The following is a 23,191-nucleotide window of genomic DNA, read 5'->3' on the forward strand; positions in this document are numbered from 1 at the left end:
ACGAGCATGCACACATACCTCAAATAAATAAATAAGTAGATAGGTAGATAGATAGATGATTGGTGTATAGATAGATTGATAGATAGATGGTAGATAGATGATTGGTATACAGATTGATCAATAGTTAGATAGATAGATGATAGATAGATAGATAGATACATAGATAGATAGATAGATTGATTGATTGATAGATAATAGCCCCAGACCATGATTATAAAGACAGAACTTATAAACGAAACAATATTGCATCTTCCCCCATTTAAATAGTGTTCTAGTGACATGTCAGAAAATGAGATAGGGACTTAAGCTAAGTCTTAACAAATATGCTTAAATTTACTTTAACACCAGCTTCTGTTTAACCTGTATCCTACATGCTGAGATACAGCAAACATTAACAAATGTAGATTTAATGAACGAATCAAGAAAAGGTCCTTATTTCCCACTTAAATTGATCTCAAAAGTGAGACTGGCTTGTTTGAGGAAATTTTAAGCCAAGAAGAGGCACCCCATTGCCCCAATGGCAGTAGAATAGTATTTCAGCCTGCAATGGCCAAATGTCATCAAGGGAGACCCAGTTACCTATGCGCATCCTGATTTGCTGACTCCCTGGCTTCTCCCTTTTTAAGTTGTGTGAGTCTGACTTTTTCATCACATCTAAACTGAGTCTATTTGGACCTTGACACTCACAGTTCCAGCAGCACCTCCATGAGTAACGTCTTTCTTATTCTGAAAGCCATTTTTACAAGTCGAATAGTATTCCTTTTCATGTTATACTTTTTGTTTACTTTTGTTAGTGAGTGAGTGAGTGAGTGAGTGAGTTTGTTTATTGGAACTATTTAGAAAACACTTATTCCCCCTACCACACGTCTGTGAGATGAAATCAAAATTTTAAGCTGTCAAGTCTCTGAAACAAAAGAAGCAAGCCATCACTCAGGTTATAGACCCATCTGGAAGATCCTAATACACAAAATGTTCTCCCTAAAAAAGTTTAATATTGGATTTCCTTGATAAAGCAAAATTTCACAGTACACACCTTTTTCTGTTATTCCCATGGACAGGTAGATATTCATCAGTAAAAAGTCTTCAGGAAAGCACTGCGTAGTAATTTGTTTCACTCTGAGGTACAGACAGCTAGCAACACCCGTTCTATCACCACCACGAAGGTTCTTCACAGAGGCCAAGGAAGGCAAGCATGTGGACTGCATAGCTGTGAGGGTTTTTTTCCTAAGTTTTTTGTTTTGTTTTGCACAAGCTTACCACTGAAATGAAATTTGTTTACAAACATTTAGATGGTCATCTACATTTGCAAATGTTTTAAAGCAAACCAGATGATTTGTATTCTGAACTCCCAATGGTTATATTTCTATCAGTTAAGTCCTACTAGGCTGAGACTAATTTATGCAGAAGCTGTCCCAGTGACTATTTCTATCATGCGGACATCTCTAAGCCAAAGCTATGACCTGTCTATATTCATTACAGTACTAAATTACAGAGATTAAAAATGCATAAACCATGAAGCCAAGTGGTGACGTTTCTAGGCAATACCTCCCAACTGACACAAACAAGCTGTGTTTATACATATGATTAGAGAATTGAAAAAATAAAAAACAGAAACACAACACCTGATACCAATAAAGCAAAGATACCATTGCATTTTTATGTGGCATGGTTTATTCACTTTTCATATCTAGATAGATAAAAGTATGTCAAAGTTGGAGTTTCTTTTCCTCTGTCTTGTGTGTGTGTATGTGTGCTTTGTTGTTGTTGTTGTTGTTTTGTTTTTCAAGACAGGATTTCTCTGCATAGCCTTGGCTATCCTGGACTCATTTTGTATGCCAGGCTGGCCTCAAACTCACAGAGATCCTCCTGTCTCTGCTTCCCTGAGTGTACCACTTCCCAGCTTTTTTTTTTCCAGTTTTTGAGACAGGGTTTCTCTGTGTAATTCTAGATGTCCCAGAACTCACTCTGTAGACCAGACTTGTGTCAAACTCAGAGATCTGCTTGCCTCTGCCTCTTCTGCCTCTGGCCCCTCTGCCTCTGCCTCCTCTGCCTCTGCCTCCCCTGCCTCTGCCTCTGCCTCTGCCTCCTCTGCCTCTGCCTCTGCCTCTGCCTCTGCCTCTGCCTCTGCCTCTGCCTCTGCCTCTGCTTCAAGTGCTAAGACTAAAGGCATGCACCACCACCGCCGGGCAGTAGGTCAAACTTGGAAACAATAGTTGACAACAGTAAAATACAAAATAAAACTCACTTTTACTTTGTCGTTTCTTGGATAACTTAATTTATACCATTTCTTAATCAGATTCCAAAATAAAATCTTAATATACTATGAACTTTATGTTTTGTTCTAAGAATTAAAATTGTGCCAGGAATAGTGGCACATACTTTTAATCCCAGCTTTCAGGAGGCAGAGGCAAGTGGATCTCTAGTCTGAGTTCAAAGCTAGTCTGGTCTACATAATGAGTTCAAGGACAGCCAGCACCCCATCTTTAAAAAAAGATTACATTTGCTTGGGGTTTTTTTTCCTATATTAAATTTGTGCTTATATGGTATCTTTATTTCTTTAAAGAAAACTCATTACTAGTTTAAGATGGGGTCAAATTATTAAAGTGAAATGTTTAAGACTAGCTAGGGTTGCTCTCTGCCCCTGAGCCACATAAGAAATCTCTCTACCAACTTTGTTAGCCAAGTATATTAGCAATCTCAGTATTAATTTTGACTTTTACTGGATTCACTGCAAATCTGGAAGAAGATCCCCACCCACAACCTCACACTAATTTTCCCTGCTTTTCTTTAAACTGTTGGGGTTTAAGAATAGCCCACACTGACCACTCTGACACCAGACTCAGAATGACGGCAGTTTATCAAATGCTGAGCAAAAACTGACTGGTCCAGAGCACGGACTGGACTCAGGATCCAAACTGAGCCATTTCCAGGAGGAGTTTTTAAAGGGAAAAACAACCAAGTAGGAAGAATCAATTCTATCCCAGGTATATTGTGTCTAGCCAAGCAAAAAGAATCAATTTTGTTCCAAGTATATTGCATCTAGAAAGACAGACAAAGCATTTTAAGATGATTGGCTAGGATATAGCGTAGGGGAGCTTAGGGATTTTGCATTTCCCCACAGTTCTGGGAAAAAGGAACATAGCAAGATACTGTGATTTTGTTTATGTAGAACATGTTTGGTTGGCATTTCCAGTTGTCCGGTTACTAGACATGGTCTAGTAAATTCCAATCCTGCTCCCTTAGAGGAAAGCCTCCACATTCCTGGCAATCCTGGGGACTTCCCTAATGCCCCCCCCCCCCCCCGTCACCTGGAACCATCAGCTCCCCAAGTCCAGTCCAGCAGGTGGCAGACACATCCTCTTCCTTCACCTATAATCCTTAAAAACCATACCTGCCATAGTCAAGGTGTGACTTCCTCTGGCCTCATCCCCTGAAGCTGCTAAAATTGCCCAAGAATGTTCCCACCAAATAAACCTGCCCTTTTTTATATTTTTAATATGGCTCAGATTGGCTTATTTCATTTGGTGGGGATAACTCATCAAAATATATATCATTAATTCAAGCAGAACATTCAACAAGAATTGAATTGTAAGTAAAAGGCTATTCATCGTCTCAGATACGCAGAGCCTAAGAACTTGAACTTAATTTCACCTTATGATGAAAATGGTGTCTTAAAAACAAAACGGCTGTGGTTATGCTAAGCAGCAAGGCCTAGACATGTCTGGACATGTCTCAATATTGGTGTGCCACAACATAAACATGCCTTTCTTTGCACCACAGTGAATGGTAATTGATTAATAAAAATAACCCAAGTTCAAGATCATTGGTTTTATTCAAGATTATACTGAAGATGCTCAACCTTAAAGCTCTCTTGTTCCTATGAGAGAAGAATCCAATAAATTTAAATAAAAGATGTACAAGCCTGTACAATAGAGTTATTTAATATCGGTTTAAATACTAACATGCTCTTCAAAGTGAAATGCCAAGAAAGGAAACATTTAGCAGAGCTACAGTGAAAGAAGACATATGTTAAAGTTCTTACCCAGGTAGCTTCTAAATAAGTGCTTGCATTTTCTCTTATAGAGAAGAGAGATTATAGGTTTTCAGGAGTGAGAAATCAGTATTCCAATTCCCACAGGCCTTTGGCTGTGACATGCATGGGATGACACTATACTCTTAATGTGTCTTTCCAAATTTCCTGTTGAAACCTACCCCTCGATGTAATGATATTAGCAAGTAAACCTTTTAAGGTGTGATTAAATGAGGAGTGCTTTGTCCTTCTGAGTGAGATTAGGTGCTTAGCCCAGAGAGAGGGTGGAGGTTCTTGTCTTCCACCACTCCAAACACAGCAACAAAGGGCCACCCAGGAAATAAATAGCACATCTTTACCTGACACCAAGCCTGCTGGCATTTTGATCTAGATACCTTGAGCATCCAGAACAGAAAAAAAACTTTTATTATTTAAAAAGAACCATTCTAAGGCATTCTATAGCATTCTGAATACACTGTGATCTAATCTTGGTCTCTTTGTCTGTCATGAGAGATGACTTGTTCATGGTATAACCATGATAGGCCAGGTAAGGGTGACAAAGAAAACTAAAGTAAAGCATTGGTCCACGGCAGAGACTTCCTAATACAGACTGTCCTCATTCCATACTTTATCCAAAAGTGACAGGGAACAGGGGAGCTTGGGAAAGAGAGAAAGGATGTTATATGCAATTTCAAACTAACAGGATTTTTATTAAAATTTCGTGTCATGTTAAAAACCACAAGATTAAATAATTCATTTTCTCAAAAATTTTGTACATTTATTTATTTTGTACACCTGCCATGGTGCACATGTGGAGGCCAGAAAAAACCCTGCAGGGGTCTGTTCTTTCTTTCCAGCATGTGCGTTGAGGGCATCACGCTCAAACTGTCAGGCTTGGCAGCAAGAACCTTTATTAACTTCTGAGCCTTCTGACAAGACCAAGATAACTTATGAGAAATTCATAACAAAATCCTGATATCAAACATTCACTAAATGTTCATTCCCTGCTCCTCTTAAAATATAAAAGAACATAAGAAAAATGTACAGTACCTACCTAACATTGAAAACTTCACAGATATATGTGTTAACATGTGTTTGAATTAATAAAAGAAATAGAAAACAGGAACAAAATCGTGAATGTTTCAAATACTAAAACCAAATATTTGAGTACAGTCCAGAATCCTGAGACTTCCCTGTGCTTGTCTGTCACATTTAGTATTTGTCACGGTCCTGTCACTTAGCATCAGGAGGTTTATAACACTTCATCTTCTCTTCCCCTGAGTGAATGGTTCACAGATTTCACAATCCTTATCAGCTAAACCTTGTCAGTTAAGCCCTTTGCCATCTGTGTCAGGAGGACATTTACTTATTCAGGTTTAAGTGCTGTCATTCCCTCAGTTCTTAAATAGAACTGAAGCATCTGTTTCATGCATTAAGAGATAACTCTCCTTATTTCAGTATTATTTCAGCTTCCTGTCTTTTTATATTATGAAAATGAAAACATTGAAACCCAACGTCTTTAAAACAAGTTATAGACTTGTCCTCACACTTTCAATGTACAGATTAAAAAAAAAAAACTAACTAACATGATTTACATGCTTACATACTGTACTGGCTAATTTTGTACCCCACTTGACACAAGCTAGAGTTATCAGAAAGGATGGAGACTCAATTGAGAGAATGCCTCAATCAGATTGGGTTGTAGGCAAGCCTGAAGGCCATTTTCTTAATTAGTGATTGATAGGGGAGAGCCTAACTCATTGTGGGTGCTACCTCCCCTGGGATGGTGCTCTTGGGGGCCTTTAGGAAAGCAGGCTGAGCAAACTTGGGGAGCAGTACAGTAAGCAGCACCCTTCCATGGCCTCTGCGTCAATTCCTGCTTCGGGGCTCCAGCCCTGCTTGAGTTTCTGCCCTGTCTAAGTTATAGTCCTGACTTTCTTCAGTGATGGACTATGATGTGGAAGTGTAAATTAAATAAACCCTTTCTTACCCAACTTGCTTTTGGTCATGGTGTTTCATCACAGTAACAGTAACCCTAACTGGGACACATAGTCACTAAAATGTTGAAATGGTCATTATTTCGTTTTTAAATAAATTAATTGCATCACTCACGTATACACTCATTTCGTGATAGCCTTGTTCTTATTTTCTTGCCTCTAAGATTTTGAAGTACATAGATATTTTTAGTGTCTAGGTAGTTAGAAAACTCTTTCTTATTAACCTAATGTATCTTTTGTGTATGTGTTCTTTAGTTTTATAGACAAGGAGGTGACCATGAAGTTCTGTGAAAAAGAAGCAATGTACCCAAGGACTCCACAAAACCCCAAGTCTAAGGCTGAAAAAAGTCTCTGAGTTTCCATAACAGTCTGGACTTGGTAGCAGGCTTGGACTCTTCTATCATTTCTGACCCCCTTGAGAGAGAAAACTTCAGAGTGTGTCTCTGTGGGGCTCCCAAGAGCACTGCAGACATGAGCTCACAGTGGCTGTGACTGCATGCATAGGACAAACTCTAGATCAAGCCAGCCCCAATATAACCTACATTCTTGAGAGGCTGCCATGCTCCAATAGGAGGTTCTGCACCCATGAACATACTGACAGCACTTGGTGTTAGAAAGGTTGGGTTAGAATAATTGGGTTATTTTAAGTGCACTTGGTAAGTTTAAACTGAAAACATGAAATTGGTAGGAAAAAGTAGTCCAAAAATGGAGAAACTGGAGATCATAGAATTGATCAAAATAAGTTAAATGTATATATGAAACTCCCAAACATCATTAAAGATATTTTAAAGGCAGAAATGGTGCAGGGCATCTGGATTTCTAGTCAAATGCTATGGTTTGGGTTCTTCCTTCACAAATCATGTGTTGAAAATTTAATCTCTGAAATTACATGATAAATAATTTAGTATATCTAAAGATGGCACCTGTAGAGAGAAGATCTTGTATATTGTATGCATGCATTGCCTGTCAATTAAGGAAAAAACCTATGACCAATAGGAAAGGGTAAAATAGAAAGTGGGACATTCACCAGCAGAAAGAATTCTGGGATAGAGCCATGCATGGGAGATTTGGCTGGGAAGGTGTCAGGAGCGCAGACGCATGGCACCTGAGCAGAGGTAGTCACCCATATGGCAGAATGTAGGTTAGAATAAACAGGTTAAGTTATGAGCTAGTCAGAAAAGACCCTATGTATATGGCTTATGCATTTGTAAATACATTTTGAGTCTCATGAGTCATTATTCTGGGAGCTTGGGGCTCAGGAAAAAGTAAAAAAAATAAATAAAATAAAAAACACCATAACAGGTACCTTTGGGAAATGATTAGTACTAAACAAACTATGAGGGTAGGAGCCCCAGTATGGCATTAGTTGCTTTCTGAGAAGAGGGAGACCTGAGAAAATATCCTCACCATCCATTTCACCTTGAGATGTTCCCTACCATGAAACGGTGCAAAGAGAAGGCTTCCCATAAGGCAGCCATACCCCAGCACCATGCTCTTAAATTTCACAGCCATATGGTCTGTTACTTGAATAAGTTTCTTCCTAATAAACTTGGCTGAGCTTAGGTGGTTTTTCTTTTATAGTAAAAAAAAAAATAGACTGAGACAATATGCCAAAGATGACAGAATGTTCCAAAGTAGACAGTGCCACAAAAACTCAAGCCAGTGAGCAGAGAAATGGGGTGGTTGTCACTAACATGTAGCACTCGAAGTGCCTTTCCTGAAACCACCCCTCACATGAATCCATGCCCTTCCTGGGACTCAGAACAACCCTTCCTTCCTCCAAGCACTAGATTTTATTTTCATAACATTCATTTCTAGTCATATATATATAACATATATAACATTCATTATAGTCATATATATTTATCATATATGATAAAAGGTACAAATAAATATATCTGATAAATTAGGAAAAAAAAGAAATGTGAGCATGGCTGCTTGGATCAGGACAGACACAAGCTATGGGCTGTTGCACCTCAGCTAAGGTCACACAATTCAAGCCACCCTCCACAGTTCAGAGCTTCTCAGTGGTCAGAGCTTAGAAACAGTATGCTTTGCCAGGCTTACTCATTGTTAAGACTTTACTGCAATTCCTTGAATAAGAAATTAGTATTTGGGTTATCCAACAAAATATGGAAATAATAAGTAAAGACATGGATGCTTTGCTAGCTGTATAATTTATAAACGTGCTTCACACTGGTGATTCTCCGCTGTCTTTTACATGAATTCAAGCCATAGTATTTCTAGATATCAAATTAATGGACTCAGAAAACCCTAACAGACAAAGAAATAGAAAGTTAGAGATGTGAGTCAGTCAGTAAAATGCTTTGCATGCAAGCATGAAGCTCTGAGTTTGACCTCTAGCATAAGAAGCTGAGTGTGGTGTGAGTGTGGAGTGAGTGAGGTAGTGCACTTGTAACCTCAGGTTGGGACGGCAGAGAGAGGCAGATCCCCGGGGCTCATTGGCCAGCATTCTAGCCCGATCAGTGTGCCCTATTCTCCCATGGGGGACCCTGTCTCAAAGAACAAAATGAGTGGCTCCTGAAAAACAACACTAGGAGAAAGAAAAGGAGATGGGCTTAAAGGCCCAGCACCTGGAGCCAGCAGCTTGTCATGTAAGGATTTCTTTTTTATATAAGTCCTGCTTTGCTGATATGTTCCATATTGCTAGATAGCAAGATGCTGAAAGGAGGGATATACTATGTCACAATAGGGTCTTTTTAATAAAAATCAATTAAATGAGTAATGCTTTGCAGGAACTACTCTAGCCTGACAATTGTCTTAATGTCAATACTCGATTTCAGCTTTTCATTTTCTTGATATTCTGTTTTATTTCTTCCCCACTTTTAAAATTGTGATGGCAGGCCCATGCTCTAATTGCCCAGTTGCTATGCAAAAACACAGGCTGTTTTGCTGTGGCTTTTCCTCCAACACTTAACAACAGTTAAATAAGCAAATTACCTTTGCGGCCCACAGTAGCTTGGCTGTGCTTCATTCTTCCCTTGCAGAGAATTGGCTGCTTAGAATGATACTGATGTTAAGACGCAGGAAATGGTAACACGGAGTGACTCAGGGTCTAATATAAATTGAGAAAAGCCTCCAGACAAGCATGACATATTCACTCACGTGTTTAAAAATTAACTTATTCATGTTGGGGGGCACAGTTTGTGAGCCACTGGCAGATCTTTGAAAGCTAGAAACAATGTATAACAATCTCTTACAGTAACGTGTTGACTAAAATATGTATTCTCTCTTAACTTGGTTCATGGGAACTTATTCTTTATTTTGATAATATCCTTATAAATACTAATTATATGTTCATTTAGTGTGATAAATTGTGGAAATGTTAAATATGAAATGTCCAGCAACATATATAATATGGAGAAGTTTATTTTAGAAGCATGGGAGAGCAGGAAAGAGGGAGGGGCACCCTAGAGAGAAAGGGAGAGAGAGACAGAGAGACAGAGACAGAGACAGAGACAGAGACAGCAAGAAAGAACAAGAGAGAGAAGGTGGGTTTGCTCTTTTTATATCCTGGGCAGGGGCACACATCTGGTGGTGAGCAGCCAGTGATGATGTTATAGGTTGCTAGGCAGCCTGAAGGCAGGCTTCTGAAGCTGCTTATATGCTAACAGTAAGTACAGATACGAAGTCAAACAAGTAAATATGTGTGTGCCTATGTGCATACAAGCTTATTCACAAACATTTCAGCTGGGCATAAAAAATGAATTTTTGTAATACTAATGGCTATTTGAGGGGTCATATGGAAAGCTGCTATTGTAGAAACTTCCTAAAATATATACATATATGAAAGAAATCTAGATGAAGTCACCAAACAATGAGGGACACAATGTTTCAACTAAACATCTTTCTCCACCACATGAAACCTCCAGTGCCAGGAATAGGTTACCTCTAGTTGAGTTGCTGTAAAAGGGGCCCTATGGAAACCCCAAACATCATAAGCTATTGCCAGTGCTTTTGGCTGCTTTCCACAAATTCATGGCAAGGCCCCATTGCTGAAGATAACAGTTATATATCTCATTAAACATGGAGAAGTCAAACTGTGCCCAATTAGAGCCCTCACCCATACTGACTAGCATTTATGGTACTAGAAGGTTCTCTGTATGGTGCCAGGTACAAAAGGTAACCACCAACCCATCTACAAATGCTGTGATCTGCAATGGTAACTAGCTTGCATGATACATGAGTACAGTAATGGCACAAATATTGTGGGAGTAACCAACCACTCTGTGGTTGGATTTAAGGCCCCCTCAGGAAATGGAGCTCATGCTTGACACTTAAGTGCCAAGAACTTGAAACTAGTTAGATCACGAGCCTAGGAGCAAACCAAGTACTATTGCTCAGTTAAAGGAGTGTAGCAATAAAATGTTTCCTAATGGAATTCTGCTATATCCATAGATAAGTGGCTCACTCAGGCATCACCAGAAAAAAAAATCTCCTTTTTGTAGATTCTTATCTACCAATGAGAATAAACACAGAGACCCACAACTGGACAAAGTATAGAGAGTGAGAGAGCTTCCTTGGAACACTCAGTACTAAATGTGGAGCTTATGCTTGAGAAATGTTTGTGGTCTTCAGTTTATGTGTCAATAGGCTAGGCTACAGTATGCAGCCATATCCATTGGTGTAAAGGAATGATCTATTAGTGGCCATTACCCCAAAATGGGTTGTGTTTAAGTAAGCTTTCTTAAAAAAAAATGTAGGTTGCCCTCATCCAATCAAGTGGAAGGCCACTTTAGTTACAATAACTAAAGCTTAGCTTCCTGTGAAGGAGAACAAGTCTGTCTCAAAACTGAAACACGAGCCCAAAATGTAGCTTTCAGCACCGTAGCCTGCCTATCAATGTTGGACATACCAACTATTATAATATCATCAGCCAGTTCCTTACAGTGGATCTCTGAAATAAGAGGGGGTGCACGTATTGACTACCATTTGCGAAGAGGGGGTTCGTCTCATCTTATGGCTTTAGCACGTCATCCAGGGAAGTTAGGCAGGAGCTCAAACAGGGCACGAACCTGGAGGCAAGAGTACCTCAGAGGCCACGAACGCTGCTTACGTGCTCCTCTTGGCATTTCCATCTTGCTTTTGTAGCACCAAGAACCACCAGACCAGGGGATGTACCCCCCACAGTGAGGGGGCCTGTCACCACTCTACAGGCAGTGGGACTTGGGAGAATAAAGCTGATAGAAGAGGCTGACTAAAGTCTCGTGCGATGGCCAGCTTTATTCAGAGCCTCATATAATTTATACTCCGAGGGTTAAGAAATGTCACGTAAGTAAAGTTGTCATGCGTTGAAGCTGTGTACAATCACAAGGACAACCACACAGAGCAAAAATATCATTTTCCATAGAGGCACATAAAGGATAGTTTAAACATTTAATTGAACAACATCTGAAGTAGATTCAGTCCTATTTGCTACACCTATCAGGAGCAAAAACACCTCCCAAGAACAATTCTTGTTTTGAAGAAAGTGAGGTCGCAAGACTTGTTTTCTTAGCGTGTTCCTGCAAGCATTCACAATTCTCATACAACTTTACTCTCGGATGGTGTTCCAACAGGGGACCACCACCCTCACTCATCCATCAAGAAAATCTGCCTCATAAGCTTGCCCACAGGCCAGTCTGGTGTGGGTATTTTCTCAATGGATGTTTCCTCTTACAAAATGACTCTTGACATAAACTAAGCAGCACACTGACTCTGTAGGAGCAGCATCTTCCAGAGACAACAAAGCTGATGCATACAAGAGCTCACTGAGACTGTGGCAGCATGCACAAGACCTCACAAGTCCCAATCAGACAAAAGCCTAGCGCTGAGAAAAGGAAGAAAAGTCTAATGATGAAAATAAATATCTCTTGCACTTCTAGTATTTCTAGATGAAAAGAAAACTGTAAATTAAAAAGGCTGTATTAAGATATATTCATAAGTTTTTGCCTTGCTGATGAACTTCAAAATACACATGTGAAAGTTCTAAGAAGTCCATTGTCATCTTAAGCACACACAAATTAATAGGTGATGCTTATCTTCTCAATAAGACCAAAAGGGTTTTATAAAATCCAACAATAAGGCTTTGTAATGAAAACTCTCAAGAAACTAGGGTTTGAAGATTTATATCTCAATATAATGAAAAAAATGCCACTTACCTCACAGTGATGAGAAATGGGTGAATTCATTGAAGATCTGGAGGGCATTTGCACCATTCTAAAGCCACACAGCACCGTCACTCTTAACCAGGTCTGTTATTCAAGAAAAAGAAAGGAAGTCAGCAAGAAGAGAGTTGACATCATCGTTATCTGCGACTGATGGCCAGCGTATGTGTGGACACCCAGAAGGCTGCACCGCAAGTTCGTGAGGACTAAGGTAACAGCTCAGAGAAGTGGCAGAGGTCAAAATCAGTGCAAAAAAGTGCATTTTAAGGGTTTGTATATTTATTTTATGTGGGTGTGGAGGAGAGGGGTGGGCACGTACATGGTGGGCTCTGTGGAAATGGAGGACAGAGGACAACTTGAGGAAAACAGCTCTCGCCTTCCCCCATGTGGACTTAAAGGATTGAGCCTAGTTTGGAAGGCTCGGTAGCAAGTGTCTTTACCTACAAAGTCATTGCACTGACCTCCCGAAAAAGCATTTTGATACTGGAAAGGAAAGAGAGAGAGAGAGGAGGCAGGGGAGGGGGAGAAAGAATAAGGTAAGGTATTACCTCCTGTCCACAAAGGAAAAAATACACTGCAATCAAAGTAGTAAAAAAAATGAGGGTTAATAATTAGATTATTATATTCTCCATATAAAAAGATAAGGAAGGAATTCAAGGGTCAGAGCTGAGGGTCGTGGCATGAACCGAGGGTATGTAATTGCTGTTTCCAGGGTTTTTCCATAAAATTATTGAAAAAATAAAATATTTGCCCAACTGTGCTGAAAAACATGTTTTAACTGACATATTAGATTCTAATCTCGTCCTCCAGTTTTTCCTTGAGCCACCTTAGAAGTTATTAACCTTCCCAAACCAATCATCTTAGTGTCTCTTCTCTGCTTAAAAGCATACAGTTGCATTCTGAGCTCATGGTGCATGGAATGCAAGTGTCCACATCCTTTCTCCTCACATTAACTCATCTAGACAGCGCCTCACAAGGAAATGCCTCAGTTCGGTCAGAGAATTTTTCCTAAATCCTAACTGATGCTGTGCCCATCGGGTCAGCAGCCTTTCATCTCTCCTCCGTTACTTACAAATGTTCTTCTGCACAAGGTCCTCATTTACAGACATTTTCTTTTTTAATTTATGTTTTACTTTGGTTAAGATATAACTACATCAGAGGCAGGTGGATCGATGTGAGTTTGAGGCCAGCCTGGTCTACAAAGTGAGTCAAAGACAGCCGAGGCTACACAGAGAAACCCTGTCTCGAAAGAACAAAACAAACAAACAAACAAACAAAAATATATATATAATTTCCCCTTCCTCTCCTCCTTTCTACCCCTTTCATGCCCCCTACACCCTCCCAAAATCATGGCCTCATTAGCCACTGTTGTTCACATACATATGCATATATATTACATACATAAATCATAAGCATCATGTATAGCATAGAAATACAAACTCCTGAGTTCCTTCAGTGCAGTCTGCATGTACATGTTTCTAGGGTAGACCATTTGGTATTGGAGAACCAATCAGGGGCCCCCTCTCTGGGGAAAATGATTCTCCCTCCTTTAGCATGACATTCATTGATTGCAGCTCCTCATCTAGGGATGAGGCCCATGACATTTCCCCTTTTATTCTGGGATGTCAACATAAAGGGTCTTGTGACCGCTCCAGTCTTCTTTAGGCAGCCATGCTGCTGAGATGTCATGAGTGTGTAGCTTATCTGTCACAACCAAAAGGCACAGTCTCACAGCAGACTTCCTGGTCCTCTGGCTCTTACAAGTGTTCTTCCCCCTCTTTTACAACGCTCTCTGAGCTGTGGGTTCAGGAATGGTGTCGTAGGTGTATCAAGTTGCCAAGGGGGAGGACGATTGGTCATCCTATCCAGCTATAAAACCTATGAATCACAAAAAATGACTGAGCCAGCAAGGTATTTCACAATGTTGAAATAGTGGCCCTTTAATCTTGGGTGTTACCTGCACATATCAAGTCAGATTTAAGGACTGCTCAACAAAAAAGAAATTATGCCTGGTACTGTAAACCAAGCCAGGCACCTATGGCTAGAAAGGACTTAGACCCAAGAGGAGAACCTATGGCCACCAATAACCTAAGCCAGTGTGACTCCTAATGGCATTCTAAGTACTTATCCCCCATAGATAAATGTAGATTTTACCCATCATTAAAGAAATTTCTTTTCACAGAAGAAAGAGACCATTACAGAAGGGCACAACTAGTCAAAATTCAGAAAACATCTCACCATGGGGTATCCAGCCATAACTGGTACCATTAAGACACAAAGTTTTCTTAAATGATAAATGTCCTTCTAGATCAAAAGGGATCACAATGCGAGGTGATGTCACAGTGATAGCAGGTTGCCAACCTTCCATGTCCATCCCTTCGTACCACACCTAGGATTGTAATATCACCATGTAATCAACAATCTTCTAGCAGGTCGGCCATTGCCAACTGTGGGGTTAGCATGTCATCCATTGTCAACTATGGGGTTAGCATGTCATCCATTGTCAACTGTGGGGTTAGCATATCAGCAGTCCTGTCTCATCCAGAAGACACGGTTTCAGTCTGGTCCTCTCTGGCTCTGGCTCTTACAATCTTTCCAGCCCATCTTCCCACATGATCCTTGAGAATTCAGAGGATGCAGATTCCCCAGTTAGAGCTTGGAAGGCTGCACTCTCTCATTCCCTGCAATGTTGACCAGTAGTAGGTGTCTACGCCAATTGCTTTCTACTGCCAAAAGAAACTTCTGTAGTCATGGTTGAGAGATGCACAAATCTAGGCTTAGAATATCACTCTTCCCTCCCTATGACTCCAAAGTACATAGGATTCAACATTTGCATTCATCACAGCTCTATCTACAGTGAATAACTGATGAAAGTAACCTATATGCCAATCATCGTATGGAAGATAGAGACAATTCACTGTAGTGCTGGTGAAAGGATTGACCAGTAAAGGATGTTGCTGCCAAGCTAAGTGGCCTGTATTTGATGCCCAGGGCCTACATGGTAGGAGGAGAGAATTCATTCCAGCAAGTTGTCTTTTGTGTGTGCATGTGTGCATACATACAATAAATAAAAAATAATCAATAATGTAACTTTAAATTTTAAATAAAAGAAAATTACATCGCATATATGATGGCTATTGTTGGGTGTCAACTTGATTGCATCTGGAATTAGCTAAAAAATCAAGTGGCTTGGTACACCTGTGAGGGATGTCTCTTTTTTTGTTGTTTGTTTTTGTTTCTTGTTTTTGGTTTTGTTTTTCGAGACAGGGTTTCCCTGTGTAGCCTTGGCTGTCCTGGACTTGCTTTGTAGACCAGGCTGGCCTCGAACTCACATCGATCTGCCTGCTTCTGCCTCCCGAGTGCTGGGATTAAAGGCGTGTACCACCATGCCCAGTGAGGGATGTTTCTTAAGTAAATTATTTGAAATGGGAAGACCCACCTTTAATCTGGGCCTTTTGATGTGGGATGATTCACCACCTTCTGGTGGTCGCCTATATAAAGGATATATATATATATTCATTATATCTACCAGTTTTGTTTTCTGCTCTTTTCCCCCAGAGAACCCTGACTAATACAGTATAAATGATAATATTTTAGCCTTCTCCCTGGGGGAAAAAAGAAATAAAAGAAAACCATCATTTGTTAGGGGGAATATGAGGATAGTATTTGAGAAGTAAAAAGCCTTGGTTAAGTAGGAATGGGGTTGATTTTTTTATTTGTGGGGGGGGGGGTCTTCTTGGTTTGTATGCTTTGAGGTAAGTCTTGCCACACATCCCAAGGAGAACTCATTATATAGCCCAAGGTGTCCTTGAACTCACAGCAGCCTTCCTGTCTTGGCTGCTTAAGCGATAGGAGTACAGAAATGTGCCTGCCACAATGCCCAGTCTGATTGATTTTTTTTATCCTATTTGTTGTACAGCATGGAAAAACCCTGCCATTCTTATGAGAATGAATTTTTAAAGGTCCAGAGAGGTTTTTTCTGCTTGTTCCATCTTTCCTAAGCCAGCTGCACCGTGTGCACTTGTGCAGGATTGGTGATGCTGAGAGAGGCCACTCACACCTTGCTCCTGTAACCTGCAGGTTGTTCCGTGCCAGTAGAGAACAGCCTCAGCTCTTCAGGTCCCCTCCTGTCTCCTTATGTGCTCTGAGAGACTTTGTAAATACCAATTTGGAAAGGTCACTTGAGAAAGAGACACTAAGTAAAAACATTTATTTTTAATTGGAATGAACTTTTCATAAAAGAAACATTAGTGAGTAATAAGAATAAATATATTTTCCTTGGTAAATATTATTATGAGAGATGTCCCATCTTTTCTTTGTTGAAAAAAACATTTATGATGAAAAAGTTTAAGTGACAGAAGTGAAACACCCTTGCATCTGTATTCTTCTTCAAACCAGATGGCAACTGTCACAATGACATTCTCATTTATTTGAAACAAATATATTGTTTTATTAAAGTCACTGTACTTACAATTAGATTCTCAGAATGCTCACATCATATGAGCTACAGTCTGGTAAGTAACCAACACTGTGCAACGTACTGTGTTCAGGAAGTTACCAGGAAACACTCAGACAGACTTTGTATAGGACGGCATTGCCAACTTGAGGGCAATGTCAGTGTTCAAAGTGTGTCTGAGAAAAGCTAGACCAAGTGGTAGTCAGACTTATGAAATGTGTCTTTGACTTGGGAAGACTCCGCTGTAGTGCAGCCTCATCATAAAGTAGGGAGTGGCTAGATGTACTGAAAGCTCTTGTCCAAAATCTGTAAATGTGCATCAGTAGCAAGAAAACAATGCTGTTTAAATGGGCAAGATATTTAAATGAAGAAGAGATACGTGGCATGGCATATTAGCACTAAGACACTTAATACCATTAGTTATTGGGGAAATGCACAAGAATGAAAAGAAAATGCTGCACGCCTATCAGAATGGCTAAAACTTTCCAATCTGACAGGCAAAGATAGCGACTGGCTGGAAATTCACATGTTATTCAAGAATGAAAAGCCGCAGTCACTTAACATGCTGACATGTCCTTAAAAAGTTATAATCAATTTCCATGCTGCCCACAACCTCATCTCTAGTATTTAACTAAGGAATAAAAAAATAAATACTCAAATGCCAATACAAACCCCATAGTGTCTCTGTTCACAGCGTCTGAAATTAAGAAATGAAAGTCTGAATGGAAAATTGACGGCCCATGTAACAGAACGCGACTGAGCAACATCACTAAGTGGAGTGCTGATACGTCTTAATGCAAATCCCAAAAGAGCTTATGCTAATGAAGACCGCTGACTAAAACCGCATTTCATTTATGACACCCACAAACAGGGACAGCTATAGAGGCAGAGAGCCCATCAGCGTTGCAATGAAGCATCATCTACGAAGAGCAGGAAAGAGCCCTGGGGATGCTGGAAAGTTTCTGTCCTGATTGCGGAATGATACATGACTGCATGCACTTGTCTAAATTCATTGAAGTATAAAAAGAATAATTTGCTCGGCATGAAAATCGTACAGTAAATGTCACTTTCAAAAACAAATAACTTTGGTGGTGAAAGGCAAACTCTAAATATGTGTTTAAGCTTAAAAACAAAATTCAAAGAATCACTGGGCTTGATCAGCCTAAGGCTCTGCAGCCACTACCCAGCTGAGCTTGCACAGTTCCTGTGGTCTGCCTTGGGAACACAGGGGAGTTGAGGGGGGTCAGCAATAGGAAATTATGATGTTTCATACAATTGTCTATACCTTAAAGGAAGGTTTCTTGAGGCCTGTATATAAAATATCTTAGTTAGATATCTTGGGCAATTACTCTAAATCTTATTAATTATACATATTACAAATCATACTAAAAACATTGTATGGAGAAGGGGGTTCTAATTTCCTTCCTGTGGCTGTGATTTTTTAAAAATCCTGATAAAGATCACCTTGGGGAGGGAAGGATCACTTTACAGTCTGCCATTAAGGGAAGACAGGCAACAATTCAAATAAATAATAAACCTAAAAGTTGGTAAATATGAAAATATGAATGTTAACATTAATCTAACAGCAGAAATCATGAGTAGATCGAGTTGATATATTAAAAGCTCTGTTGTAATTATAAAATATCAGGGCCGTGCATAGTAACACACGGCTTTAATACCAGCACTCAGGAGCCAGAGGCAAGAGGATCTTTGTGAGTTTGAGGCCTGCTAGGTCTACATAGTGAGTTCCAGAACAGCCTGGGTTACATAGCGAAACTCTATCTCAAAAAATAAAAAACAAAATACATAAGTCATTATGTAAGGGCTATTAAGGATCCTTGTCCTTCCAGAGAACACGTTTTGGGTCTTGCCTATCTCCAACTGCAGACTCAGGGAATCCACCTCCCTTTACACAGGCATATAAATAAAAATATTTTAAAAAACAATCTGTAGAAGCAAGAGTAAGAATTCACAATTTGAGCTAACTATTTGTTCAAAAGGCCATAATTTTTTTTCAACTAGATTACAAATAATAAATGTTTGTATGGCTTCTCTAAACCAGCCGTCTGGTGTTTCTAGTTGTGGTCTAATTAGAATAAAATGGCTTTACTTTAAGAAAAAGATGTGACTTTCAGATATGAGACTGTTTTCTTATGAGGTGTTTAAAATTGTAAATGAATTACTTAAAAATTGTGGGAGTGTTTTTATTTGTGCATGGTGTGAGCATGTGTTCTTGCTTTTTATTTGTGTGACTAAGGTACCCAGCATACCTGTGGCGGTCAGAGAGCAACTTGGGGTTCAGGTTCCTTGCTTTCCACCTTGCTTATGGCAGATTCTCTCATTTGACTCTGCTTGTGCCAAGCTCCCTTGCCAGAGAGCTTCTGGGGTGTCTCCTGTGTCTGCCTCCCACCCACCCACAGAAGTACTGAATTAGCTACTTCTGCCAATGCAATTTACATAAAGGAAGGACTTTTGGGGCTTAGAGTTCCTCATCAACATGACCTAAACTGGAACTGAACAACGATGACACCAGTAGACATGCCAAGCTAAAGTGGACAAGGACAGAGGACAGAGGAAAGCTCATGAGGCCTTACCATTACTCAGGAAACTAAGGAAAGCTGAGGATGGGAGAGTATTCTCTGGAGAAGAGCACACAGATTGATTATCAATACCAAATTATTAGCCCTGAAAACAAACACACAAGTAGCAGTGTACAGATTTAAGAATATATATATACAAATAGGCATGTAACAACAATTAGTGAAAAAGAATCCATGAATTTGGAAGAGAACAAGGAAAGTATATGGGAGGGTTTGGATGAAGGAAAGGGGAAAATTATGTAATTAAAATATAATCTCATTCTCTCTCTCTGATATATATATATGCATATATACATGCATATGTGTGTATATATTTGTATCTCTCTGATATGTATATATGTATATATACTATATGTGTTTCTACATATGTATGTATATATACATATACATATATAAGAAAGATTGAAATTATATTGTACTTGCATCATTTCCCCTACACACATATAAATACACAGACACACACACATATATATACACACACATGGGAGCTGATATATGTTTATTTAATATTTTCTCTTTTGTGCATCTGATAGGTTTCATAGGTTTAATTTACTCTTAACTGTGTGTGTGTGTGTGTGTGTGTGTGTGTGTGTGTGTGTATGTGCATATGAGTTGAGTGCCATACCCAAGGAGGCATAAGTGGGTTTCTAATCCACTGGAGCTGGAGAAGGTGGGTGTGGGCCACCTGGCATGAGTGCTGGGATGAGAAGAAAGTTAAGTTCTCTTGTCCACTGAGCCATCTCCTTAGCCCTAGTGACATGTTTTTGAGAAGTGTACAGCATTGGGACACTTTTTAATAGAGTGCACACAGATCCATCTGATGGTAAGGTATAATCTGGACTCTCATTTTTATATCAAGTAAAAGGGGAAGATAAGTACTGTTTGCTCCTTGTTTCTTTGCAAAGGTGCCTCAGGAACAATGCAAGTATGACATGATACAGAGTGTAGATTTCATGCAGTTCACATATATGAATATTTTATATTAACTTGATTATGTATAATTTACATAGAGTAGCAATTTTTACTAAGATCATGAACAAGGGAAGGCCACCATGAGTTGCTGATAACATTCAGAGATGTGATGGTTCCTGATAAAGTGTAGATGTAAAGTCCTTGTGACTGGACAATCCAGTGCCCATGTGAGCAAATGGCCTTGCTGTAGTAGCCTCACATTTCAGTGTTATGAAAAACATAGTATATGTCTTGAATACAGTAAAAGCGAAACAGCTGGAGAATAATTTTTACAGGCTCCAGAGCTAGACTGTCCCTCTCAAACTTTAATCATGGGAATTCTCCTCCCAGGAGAGTTCGTGTGAGGAGGCGGGGCTGTGAGAGGCTGGAGCTTGAAGGTGAGGATTCAGAATGTACCTTGTTCGGAACTAGATCATTGCAGAGGTAATTAGTTAAGATGCAGTATGGTGGGTATTACTTAAAATGGGGTAATCTACAGCATCTATATCACACACCCCAAAGCTCAGAGATCATTGTGGAAGAGGGGCTGAATGGTTCTAAGAGCCAGAGGTTGTGGAAGACTGCTGTGAACAGTGTTTTCACAGTCAAGGCAAGTGGGTTGCACACATGTGTTCACAGAGGTCAGGGGTTCGAACACCTGCATCAGACCAAACCAGCCAGAAGTTCAACACGGATAGCGGATTTCCATGTTTAGCTGAACAGCTATTTGTGGTCTGTGGCTGCCGGAGGAATGAAGAGCAGTTTTCTTCAGGGGTTAACAACAATACATGTTCCAATACATGATCTTACAACCATGCACATAGCTATAGCAGCCATCGGACTTGGTTATTTTAATAAGTATGGGAAGTTGAGAGAGAGATGTGGTAGAGCTGGCTGGAACTGGAGTGGAAAATGTAGGGAAGATTTGATCAAAACATGTGTACATAGTTCTTAAAGAATAAATGAAATGTACCTTTTTTTTAATGGGAGGGAAGGCTAGAGAACAATGTGCACTTAGGAGATTGGAAAAAAATAGGACAAAATTCCATATATGGATGAAAGCTGAGATCGGGATTGTGGTTCATTCTACAAGAACACCAAGGACTGGCAGCAGCTCTGTGGAGAGGGAGGGAAAGCCCGGGGCTTGGTCTCCTACACAGCCCTTGGAAAGATCCACCTGCCCAAGCCTAGTCTTGGATTTCTAGTGTCTAGGATGGAGAAACAATAGACTTTCATGATTTAAGTTACTCAGCTGTGGCTTCTCTAACAAACTAACACAGAGTCCCTTTCTCTTATTATGTTTTAATGTGTAAACTGTGCATGGCACCAATACCTATAATTAGGGGAAACCCAGCCACGTTGTTATAAGGTTGGTCCATTTTATCTAGGCTAAATGATTTTCCCACATTTTAATGACATGATGTTGAGAAGATTATGAAGACAGGCTACACTTGGGGTAATAATGCTTCCCCCAAGATCTATAAGCTATTTAACAACAACAAAAAACCACCACCATTATTTTATAGTAAGCTCAGAAACTCAAACATTTAGCTTAAAAATAAAAACTGATTGATGTGGTGGCATACGCCTTTAATCCCAGAATTCAGGAGGCAGAAGCAAACAGATCTCAATGAATTCAAAGCAAGTCTGGCCTATATAGTGAGTTCCAGAGCAGCCAGAGCTACACGGTGAGAAAAAAAAAAAGAAAGTTAATGTGTCAGATTCTATCGTACAGAGCCAGAACAGTGACATCTGCACTTAGTTCATATAACACTTGATTAAAATGTGTGTGCATGGGAGTGAGGGACTCATGAAGTTCCACCCCATCTAAGGATCTCTTAGCAACTAATGGCTACCAGGGAGGAGGAGGGCAGAGAGAGAGAAAGAACATAAAGACAAAGTGAAAAGGGAAAGTGCTAGAGGAATAATAAAAGAATCAGAGGGGATGGGACTTAATCAAAACACATTATATGCATGCATGAATATTAAAGATTTTTTAAAATTAACGCCTTCAAATGTGTTGAGATGTAAAGAAGTAATGAACATTCTCCTTTTTTTTTTTTAGCAAGGCCAACTCCTAAAACTAAGCACATATAAATCTATAAAAATGCATATTAAGTAAAATAGCTTAGAAGAGTGTAAAATAAAAATTATCCACACAAGGCACATTTACCTGCTTGGATGTGTGTGAAATCTCTGGGTTGGTGTCTGGAGGAGGGAAGCCTTCGCTGGGACATCTGCAGGGCACCTTGCTGTCCTATAGTAAACATTGTGACCTGTTCAAAGGCAAGAGAAATAATTTTAAAATGAGATCTGGAGGAGCATGATTGTCTCAAGAATTCAAACATGGGAAATGGCTGCATTCTTTCCAGTCCTCACTTGCAAACACTATGACAAAATTAGATTCAGGTTTCTCTCAGAGCTTGGAAAATTCCTCTGAAATCACACACACACACACACACACACACACACACACACACACACACACACACATGCAGCACGCACTTAAAATTCACCATTTTCAGTTCAATAACAGGAGATTGTCATGAGGCCCACCCCATCCTGAGCCTCCTGGGTTTAGTTACATGGAAATTCAAACACATTTTTAAACATCACTGTGGGCAAATAGATTCCAGATTATTTTCCTTTGCTTGAAACCTGGGTTAAGCAGTATACTCCATACACTTATGGGATTTGGGGGCAAGTTTTTACAAAATTAAGTCAGAAATTATAGGCTCAATTTTCTTAACCAATATATTTTTATTACCACTTATTAACCAAGCATATGTCACTTATAACCCGACTAACCAAAACAATAGTAAAAGAGGATTAACGAACACAATAACAAAACCATAAGGGTATCAGTTCCGAGGAACGAGTCTCCTGGCACAATCTGCAGGATTTCTTCTGCTGGAACCTGGAGTAACCAGAACCCGGAACCTCAGCAGGAGCCGGAGCCTGGAAGCCTTCCCTCGAGCAGTTCTCTCTAG

The 23,191-nt window shown here is 39.8% G+C and overlaps 1 long non-coding RNA gene across 1 annotated transcript; it reads right to left on the reverse strand.

Annotated features, from left to right (window-relative positions):
• Positions 1-1,043: 1,043 nt before the first annotated feature.
• On the reverse strand, positions 1,044-15,668 carry LOC311595553. The gene is made up of 3 exons (XR_014778481.1): positions 15,634-15,668; positions 12,189-12,281; positions 1,044-1,259 (listed from the first exon to the last, which is right to left on the reverse strand). It is a non-coding gene; the product is annotated as an uncharacterized lncRNA (long non-coding RNA).
• Between the last annotated feature and the right edge of the window lie 7,523 nt (positions 15,669-23,191).

Source organism: Acomys minous, assembly GCF_964271855.1.
Source record: "Acomys minous genome assembly, chromosome: 4".
Classification (NCBI taxonomy): Eukaryota; Metazoa; Chordata; class Mammalia; order Rodentia; family Muridae; genus Acomys; species Acomys minous.